Source organism: Strix aluco, chromosome 4 (genome assembly GCF_031877795.1).
Source record: "Strix aluco isolate bStrAlu1 chromosome 4, bStrAlu1.hap1, whole genome shotgun sequence".
In the NCBI taxonomy this organism is placed as follows: Eukaryota; Metazoa; Chordata; class Aves; order Strigiformes; family Strigidae; genus Strix; species Strix aluco.
In genome coordinates this window covers 111,485,240-111,495,806 of record NC_133934.1, presented here as the reverse complement: position 1 = coordinate 111,495,806, position 10,567 = coordinate 111,485,240, and positions in this window count along the sequence as shown.

The window sequence follows — 10,567 nt, the reverse complement described above, 5'->3', positions numbered from 1 at the left end:
TGTAAAGCTGTGCAATGTAATTTTATATTTGGAGCAAAAAGAAATGTGGTTAAGAAGATGTATCAGAGACTGTGTTTTCTGCAACTTGCTAATCAGTTCAGATCCTTTAAGGGAAGGAGAGAGGATACTAGAAAAAACATTTGTCTAAACCTACTGTTAAGAAATACAGTAATCAGTTATCAGGGCAATGTAAGTGAGATTGACTTTTCTTTTTCCCCAAGAGAACTATGCTGTGATCCATGATTCTTGTATAACCCCTGTTTATGTTTCACTGCCTCCAGGTATTAAATGCAGGCTTAATAGAGCTTGTGGCAGGCAGAATGACTAATTACTAGAGCTTCTGACCCTGTTCTATTCTGTAAAGATTGAGTATCTATTGACATGGTTGCACCCACCCCTGTGTTTTGACTATTGATCATACTTTGGCAGCCACCAGCTGATGCAAGCACTACTGTAATTGTAAAAATTATGTAATTGTGTGTGCTGAAATTATGCATCAATGAAGAACTGAACTAAAAGCTTACTTTCAAAGAATCTTGGGATGCAAGTTTGCCCTTCATTTGGACTACATGTGGCCGTACACTAGTATTTCCCAAATCAATCTCCATTTGTCATACCACCAGGACAGGCTCTGCTGCGCTCATCCCCCACCTTAGATTCCTCTTATTTATTAATGGTGGGTTTTGTGTTTTGTCATGAGCCTCCCCATCCATCTGAGATGACAGCAAATGAAATGAACACCATCAGTGGATTTTTCATCATATTTAGAAAAAACCCCTCTGTTTTCTCACACTATTGAGAGAGGTTTTTAGGAAAAATAGCCCCATCAAGCTTAAAAATGAAATATTTCTATATGTTAAAAAAAAAAAAAAAAAAAAGGCATGTCTTAATTTCTTTTTAATGCTTCATTACTGTCAACATCATAGAACTGACCATGCCAGTTGTAGGGTTGTCCATGACTAGCAGATTGTGTGGACCAGTATTTTTGAAAGTTCTGATTAGTTTGTAAAGAAGCATTTCATTGTTTCAATGCAAAAACTATTCAAGTCTCCTTAGCTCCTGACTTTTATTTTTAGAAAATGACTATTTGAAAAGAAAAAAAGTTGTCATGTAAGACATATCTGTTTTGGATGAAAATCTGCTGTCTCTTTTACAGTATGTGAAGGATTGTCTTTGACATTGCGTTCAGTAAGGAATTGCTACAATTCCCCAAGTAGTTAGTGAACATGCCGTGTATGCTTCCAGAACGTTACCAGACTCTTCAACTAGAAAGGCAGGAGGCAAAAGTTTTGCAAATGCTCTTCTAATGAAGTCAGAGACAAATGCAGCAATGTTTGTCCCTTTGTGAGCCATGAAGGAGCATTCCACAGAATAAATGGGTCATCAGCATCATGTGGCATCCATTTTTTTTGTCTGTTGAAGGACTTTCACATATTTTGGATAACATTTGCGTGATAAATATTTGGTATATTCCTTCTGTAGTTGCTGCCAGTGATTGTATTCTATATTCCAGAGGGCAGGTCTGCCATCCGGAGAGAGTCAGACAGGCTGGAATAATGGGCTATCAGGAACCTTGTGAAATTCATCAAGGACAAAGGTAAAGTCCTGTATCTAGGAAGAAATAATCCCTTGCACTAATACAGGCTAGAGACTGACTGACTGAGGAGCAGCTGAAAAGGACCTGGGAGTCTTGGTAGACAACAAGCTGAACAGCTGGTGGGGAAAGAGGGACAGCAAGATTATGGACAGACAAGATTTCAATGCATACATTGAAAGAAGGGAGATTCTAACTGGATATAAAGAAATTTTTTTCAATATGAAGAGAACAAAAAGTTGGAAGAAGTTGCCCAGAGGCAACATATTCTCTCCATCCTTGGAGGTTTTAAAGACCAAACTGGATAAAGCCTTGAACAACCTGGTCTAATCTCATAGCTGACCCTCCAGAGGTCTTTTCCAAGATGAGCTGACCTATGATCCTATTTTAAATATCAGTAAATTCCTGGATGCTAATGCATTCATTGAGTTTGTTTTCACTTTTATTATTACTTCCTTGTTCTGTTAGATAAAATGTATAGCAGTAAGCAGTACTATCACTGGTATGTTGAGTGTCTAGCAATTATTCAAGGTAGGCAGTGACCAGTGCTCAGGGACCTTATGATCTTTGAGTAATTTTGCAAAGCTTTGTATATTCTTACCTGCGAGGACAATAAAAGAAGTTAAAACTCTCTACCTTTCTTTGCTATTTTAAGAATTTAGATATGTTTCAATATGTTGCCTGTTTTATAGAAGTCTTTATGGATGCATTTCACGCTGTGAAAAATAGAAGCAAGAAAGCATGACTTGCAAGAAGTATTTTTAAATGAATAGAATAAACCAGAAGACCGGTCTTTTCTGTAATCCAACATTTATGCACAGATTTCAAATGAGAATTGTTTTCCACTCTCTGCCCACTTATGCTGCCTTTTCTCTTTTCAGCACTGCTCCTTTGCTCTCATTTGCTTTCATTTAGTATTTTGATACAGAATTCAGAGGAAGGGAATGGCCTCAGGCTCTGATGTAAATACAGACCAAAAAATATTTTTCCAATAATCTGAAGTCAGTGGCTTCTCACAGGCAGAACAGATAAGAGTTCTTTTAAGAAAAAACTTTTTGCTTTAGTAGTTTCAGTTCAAAGAAGTTTGAGAAGTAGGAATTGACAAATTTATTTTAAAATTATGTAGAAAGTTATAAGCAAATTTCTTAATAGAAATCACATTTTAAAATCAGTTCTAGGACTGTCTACAAATCTAGTCCAAAAATTAACATTGATCTACTGAAGTCATCAGAGTTTTGTTCCATCACTTTAGTCTCATAATGTATGTGACTCCCTTGTGAAAATTCAGAAATGGCTATCAAGTGTCCTTTTGACATAATTTCTGCCAGTGAGGCAAATGGTCAGTGGAACAACAATCTGTTTAAAGATTGTCTGGTCTCATTTAGGCTGTTTGTGTGGGATTATTCATTTAAAAAAAATAAAACCCAACAGTGGGTTTTTTTGTGGTACTATGTGAATTATCTTTAATAGATTGACATCTGTCAACTTCCTGATTTAACAGATTCTACTTTCAGGGAATGCTCTTATAATAAAACTGGAATAATTGAGTAAGTTATGTCTTTGGTTTTACTCCCTTGTTACACAATATATCTCTGTTCAGCTCATGTATGTATGTATGTACGCTAAGTGTTTTGCCTAACTGTGTCAGCAGGAATCTTTTTATTGACTTTTCTGGTTTTTGGAGCAGGCTTTTAGGTCTGAGAGCCTTTGTTTACAAGCCAGCCCTTCAAGCTCTGAAAATTAAGTTTCTCTGTAATGTACTAAATATTCTTAGTGGCAGGGAATCTTAAGATGAAGCAGTTTCAAGGGATTTAGTTTAGGGATCTCAAAGAAAGAACTGAGAATTGACTGCTTAAATGAAATATTATGTTATTTCAAAAATAATTCACTTATTTTTCATTATTTCCATGGTACAAGAAAAAATACTGTAAAGAACTTCAATTTAATTAAGGAACTCTATATTAACCTCCTGTAACTACGGAATAGATATGTGTTGGTTGAGATACTTTGTTTCTTTTAATTCCTAAGAAAACATTTCTCTTTGAATAAAATACTTGTATTGGTTCCTCTTGAACTGTGTCCCTGTTTTAATGATCTAAGAAGGCTGGAGGCCTGGAATGCTCTGTGCCGCTGAGTCTATTCCTCTGCTAGAGGAGGAGACACAGTAAACGTCCAGCTAGGATGGATTTATGGAACTTCTATTCCATATGGACCAAGACCTTCAAATACACTTTTGACTTATAGTATCACCCTGCCCCAAGCCACAACTATCATATGTGTAAGGAGGAAACCAGGGAGTCATCACAGTAAGTATTTTAGATCCCTGGAAGGCATTTCTTTATAAAAACCCCTGGAGGACTCAAGGAAGCAGACCATGAGTTATTTTACAATATTTAATAATTTCTGCCAGATGCTGAGTGATGTTACTTTAAAGTCACATATTACTTTAAAGTCACACATGAGTAAAAAAAAATCTCAGCTGCATTTCCAAGAATTTAAAGTTGCTGAGCACACTGGTAAGTATTATGTCCTGTGGCACCCATTCATGCATTGGTGGAAAATGAAAAACTATGTAAAACCACCACAACCCAGAGATAAAATATGAGTTAAAAGAAGTAAAAATACATTTTTGTTCCTCCTGGGATATCAGAGGAAGCTTGAGGTATGGGATTAATTTAATGTATTATTTATAGTGCTAACAATTATTGATTGAATAGTTTCAGTTTTCCTTGTTTATACAGTATCACAGCCACAAAAATTTCTACCACAGACTTGACTTGCATCTCTTGAACAAAGTCTTTGCTCTCACAGTTCAATGCTGGAAACAGCTTCAGAACCTCATTTGTCCTTGGAACAGAGTAGTTTGGTCTTTATAGTCTCTTGTTAATAGCAAATGATTAGTATTCATGTTACAGGGATGTTTGTGTAGGAAGGTCTTAGTGTGGTAGCTGAATCGATGAAACTACTTCTTACGTGTTAATAATTTGAACCCACGCTTTCTCACAATCTGAGGATTTTTGTTAATGCTTCTGATTAGTCTTAGTTCCAGCCTGCACCCCACATTTATCCTATCCCTTTCTTTTCACTTTCCCAAACTTCATGTTCCTCTTCTTACACTTCTTTTAATTGGGCCTCAGCTGTTCCTTCATGCTGTCAGTTCTAAAATGTTCACCTATCTTTCTTTGATGCTGCTCTTTACAGATGTTTTCAGCCTTTACTACTTGAGCCTGACTGAAAAATAACTAATTCATCTTCCTGTGTAAGATCTTTGTAGGTTATTATTTCTGGGATCTTCCGTCACATTACTGAAGGGAAAATTACACCTTGGCTCTCCCTTTCATATTTAATAATACATTCTTAGATTATATTCTCAGAGGAAGGTAACATTTCAATTGCATTAGACATTAAATGAAATAACTTACTAAACAATAGTACTCCTAATGAACCTAAGGTCCTCCATATTTAGTCAGTCTTTACCAAGTAAATCTTCCATCGACTTCAAAGTAAAAGCTGTTTTTAAGAGATGAATTGAAGGGTGTTGCATATTCTCATTCTTGTTTTTATTAAAACAGGATAGTATTTTTTGCAAGTTACGAATTTATTGAAGATCCACACTGATTAATAATCAATATTAATCATAACTGAAGATATTGTGGTTTGTATGAACTTGCTACACTTAATTTAATAGAGGTAGTCCTTTGTTTCTCTTTACTACAGAAGCAGTAATAACCTGTATAGCTCTGCTCTTCAGCTAAATATTTTTGGAACTCAATATTTCAGCATTTGGCTTTATTCCTGTAAAGAATTCTCAGAATGAAAAAGGAAAAAAAAAAAAAAAAAACCCACAACAAAACAAACATATGTGGTACCTTTGGTCATAAATCTCATTGAAAAAATCAGGCTATGAATAACTGAAGAGAGGGTTTTCCTTGAACAGCTGGTCCTGTAAGTCAAACTGGAATATGTTAATGGTGCAATCTTGGAAGGCTGCACTACCACCATCTCTTTCCCTACCCTTGCTGTGTTGAGGGTCCAGGGATTGTCAGAGCCAATTTCATAAGCAGTAAACCTGATACATGCAATTAAAATATCACTGTAAATATAATACAAAGAATAACAACATTAGTCTCTCAGACAGTGTGTATGGTGAGCTATCAAATGATTTAAATACAAGTGCTGTAATAAATACAAAAGGACAATTTAGTAAATTTCTGTGAAGGAAATGTTTTCTATAGTGCTGTCTATAGAAAGCAAAACTATACCAAAATTCTAACTTTCTAAAATCTTATGGCAAAGCACTTAAAAGTATCAGAAGAAAAATGGCTTTATGTGCTTAAAACCATGGCTGACAGAACTCAACAGTGTTGAGTTTGAAATGCCTTGACCTCAGTGGAGGGTGTTTAGCTTTGCTCCTGTAACTCCACAGAAGGGTCTCTGAGTCTTCATTAAGAGTATTTGGGAAAATGGGGTGCCAGAAGATGTGGTTGCATGGCATGTTACTTTTGAGAGAGGCCAGCCAGGAGGCTCCTTCCCCAGTGACTCTGATACCAGCAGACCGCTACACAGGGCTGCATGGCTGCTGCCCTCGAGTATGGCATTGTTGGGGCACCAAACAATCCTTGGAGGTGGGAGCTTCTTTTCTTTGGTTAAGCTTCTTGGTTAACCGTACCACCAAAAAAACCCACTGCGTCGAATTACTGCTTCCACATGTGAGTTGTAAAAAAAAGGAGTCCAAGTGAGCTACTTCAGATAATTAGTCTGGAAATACTATTAACAGTAGTATTAAATCCCACCATGTTCCAAGGCTGAAGTGTTTGTGTTGACCTGAGGGGGAGAGAGAACACTCACTCAGCTTGGGTGTCTTGGGTGATGAGTGTATAGGCCAGGTCTGAGACAAGCATACAGTCAGTGTTACCTTAGATATTAGGGAAAGCTCTTCAATCAAACAGATGCTGAAAATTTAGAAGCCTCTGGTGATCTCATTGGAAGGTTGAATCAGTCTCTGATTCAGGGCTGAAAATGTTCACAGATCATTTACTGTGGTATCCTGGCTATTTGGTAAAGTGCTGTTGGTGGGCTGGTCCTTCTTTCAAATGTGCTCATACAATCTGGGCACCTGTAACATCACTCACTGCTTTGAGTAGGAAATAGATGTTAAATTCAGCATTTTTGTCTAGAAATCTTTTTTTTTTTTTTTTTTTTTTTCACTAGGTGTTTTCATGTGATTCATGTCTTGCTGCTGCTGTTTCTGTGAGAAAGAGGGTATCCTGGAGTTCCCAGGGGCATGGTCCCTTTTATACATATCTGATGTACCTCCCATCTGGACTTTTACCCAAGACTCAGTTGTGAGGGTAAATATCAGTCAAGATATTTCAGTTACTTCTGGAGAAGGAAAGAGTGAGATCTAGCACAGAAAAAGCATGATTTCCCCCCCCCCCCGCCCCCAGGGGAGACCTGTATTAGAGCACAGGTGATATATAAAATGCAGAAAACCAAAGAAAACTCAAAAATATTTGTCAAGAACATCCATTTTGTAGGATCATTCCTTTTTTTTAAATTCAAGTTTGATCTAGTATGACAGTATTCCTATTAAAGCAACCAAGTCTATGCACAAAAAACTTGTCCACACCCAGGGGACAATGATTTGATCTATGTTTTACTTCTGTAAAGAAACACACCATCACTCAAAAGCTGGTGTTTCTTCAACTGGCTTACTCATTCTCCTCTGTAACATCTCTATCGATATCTTCTCTGAATGCTTTTGTGTTTTTCAGAGAGAATGCTTTGTGAGCTTAAATGTCAGTGATTTCTCCAAAAGATCACATCATTGAACTCCATATATTCCCCCAAAATTTAGATCGTGGTTACTGTCAGAAAAGCGACTGCAAAAATAACACCTGTTTAATAAATCACCTGTAATGAACATGTATGGCTTGTATTTATCTCATTTTTCCTCATTTACAAAAATAACATGAGTCTTTTTAAAACTGAAAACATGGTAATCGCTATTAAGGTTAAAATATTCAAAGTAAGTATTTCTGTATGAAATCCAAACTTATTTTGGTCAAAATTATTTATAATTTTTTAAAAAGAAATTGATCATATTGAGTCTTCTTACTGACATGCTCTGATTTTTCCATTTTGCTGACACTCTACTCAGAATTATTTTTTAAACGGGTAGTGCCTTGTCCCACCTCAAAATTGCTGAATTGCTTTGATCAAGCAAGCAAGCTAAAAATCCTTTGAACTGATCCAAGACAGCTTTTCAGTGCCTTTGCTGTGTGTATGTCTCTGGGGATAGTCTGGCAACCATGTAATAAATTTGATGGTTGTGAATATTTGTTTTACTCATCAGCACTATAATGCCTAATTAATCTGTAACGGAATTTCTTTGCAAATGCACCAAATGATATAAAAGTGTTTTCTCGCTTCTGAATGAAATTAGCTGGTAAGAAAACAGAGATCATTTAGCCATGTGTAATATTGGTTTATCTCTGGAGGTCAAAAAGAGAGCTTCTGGCAAAATTTTAAATAAGTCAGGTGTTTGCTTGTTAGAATGATAAAGCTGTGCTGCTGTGAATCATGAGTTAATGAACTGTATTTTTTTCATATTATGTCAAGATACCTCATGTTGTTTAGATAAGTAATTAGATAAGTACTTTAAGCTCCAAAATAATGAAGTTACTGCTCATGACCATGAAGACATGCATGCTGTGTTTTAAATATATTCCATTCTCCTTAAGTCATTTGAATTTAGGTATGTGCCTGATCTTGTTATGATTTATTGAAGGCAGTCTACTTTACCGTAGATGTTGCGGGTAAATTTCTAATGTCTGCATGAGGTGGAGTGAGTGCAAGTGGAACAGCATACAAAAGAAGAGTTTTGTGGGTGACTGTGGAGATGTCAATCTAGATTTCACTGAGAGAATGAGGTCAATAAATTTTGACTACGTGCCATATTTTTTCTGCCTGTCTTTATCAGTCCTGCAATTAGAAGTAAGTACAGGTGAGCAAATCCTAAATACGTCCACTGTGACCAATAATAAACTTTATTGACTTCCTTCTGACTGATCTGAACACAAAACGAGTGAGTTTACCTGGTGTGGGGTTTTTTTTGTTTTGTTTTGTTTTGTTTTTAATTTACTGCTACACTGCTGATGCATTATCTCCTTTGTTTTGGATTTTTTTTTTTTGTCTACTAACTTTTGTAGAGCTTTCATGAAGCTTTCAAAGATATTTAGGTTTTTTGGTTTTAATTCTTTTAAAGACTATTTTTCCTTCATTAGGTTTTGTTTGTTTTTTTGTTTATTTGTTGTTTCTTAGGGGGGTTTTTATAGCTTTTACAGCTCTTCACGTAACACTAAGTAATTGCCCTGCTGTATTCAGTTGGAATGACAAACAATAGAGTTAATTAACAAAAAAAAGTTCACTGCAGGGCAAGTTAGTAGAATGGTAAAGAAGTCATGATTTACAGTATTTGCACAACTTTCTTTATAAAGCAATTGTTCTTCATTATAATAATGCCAGAAGAGCAAATAGAAAAAAAATGTGTTGCATTAACAAACAATTAATGAGCATTTGTAGCTGAATGGAACTCACTTTTATGTATTATTTCATTAAAAGTTTACAGGATCCATGAGACCAGAGAATAAATAAAGGTAATGATTTCAAGGTAATGGTCTCCTAGGGGGCATGAATATTGAACAAATGTGTTAGTCTTGCCTACTTACCTAAGCCTTAAAACCAGGGGATTTTTATACCTTAATTTTTCTATACACTCTTTCATTAAAAGATCAAAGTGTGCTATTAGATAAAAGAGAAACTGGCACAGGTATTTCAAAATTATCATTAGAGCTACATTCTCCATTGTAGCTTAACAAGAGCTCCCCTTTTATGTTAAATCCCCCACAATTTAAATCCTTTTTTCCATTGTGAAGGATAGCTCTTTGTGTCCTTGCAGAAAGTAGCAAGTCTTTTCTAGAGGTTGATAACTTTTGAAAGAGCGACCAGCATTTCCTTGGCTGTATACCAAACTACACCTTTTATGTGGCAGTCTTCCATCAAAGCTGCACCACCAATCCTAGTGCTTGCATGCATGCTTGGGTGACAGGGAGGCTTTTTGTCATCTTCATAATTGTTTCACATACTTGGCAGTTGTAGGATGACCTAGTTAGCACCTTCTTCATTTCAGCTTCCAGACAGGTTTGATAATGGTTTCAATACAATACGGTTGTCTTGGTTCCTTCTGTCATGAAAATGTCATGTAACAAAGAGGCACACAGTCTGCAAGGACAACTGGAGTTTATGTAAAGAAATATACATATAAGGATCTTTGGAATTTCAAGGGTGTTCCTTGAATTCAATAGTTTAGATACATACAGAAACAGCTGCTGATGCTCATTTTCTTGTTGTGATGTTTTACTCCTGCTTGCTTATCTGTATTCATCTGTTGGTTCTTGTCACATATTTAGATTGTAAAAGTTTTGGTAACAAAACTGCCTCAGTTGTTGCTATGGGGCCTAGCACAAAGGAGTGCTGGTCCTTGGCTGAGCTTCTTAGAAACCAGAAGTACATGTAAATAGTTGTCAGGTTTCTAGTAAAGCTCTGCAAATCCCATTATTGCTGCTGCTTTACCATTCCCATTTCTAAGTATGTCCCATGTGGTCTAAAAATTCTTTTTTAACTAGACTATGAACTGCTCCTTATTTTATCAAATAGCTCTAGAATTTGATAAACATTATTTTAATGAGTGTGAGTGTGGTTACAGCAAGGATACAGGAACTTGGTACATATGAGTGTTATTTGTGGCCTTACCACCCAGGTTAGATGTCTTGCACGTCTATGAAATAGACACAGACACATCTACTGGATTATTGAATAGGGGAAATATTGAATGCACAAGGAAACTTCTGGGCTGACCAGTCATCTGAGAAGTGTATTTTAAAGGTAAAGGACTGTTATGCTATAGTTTTG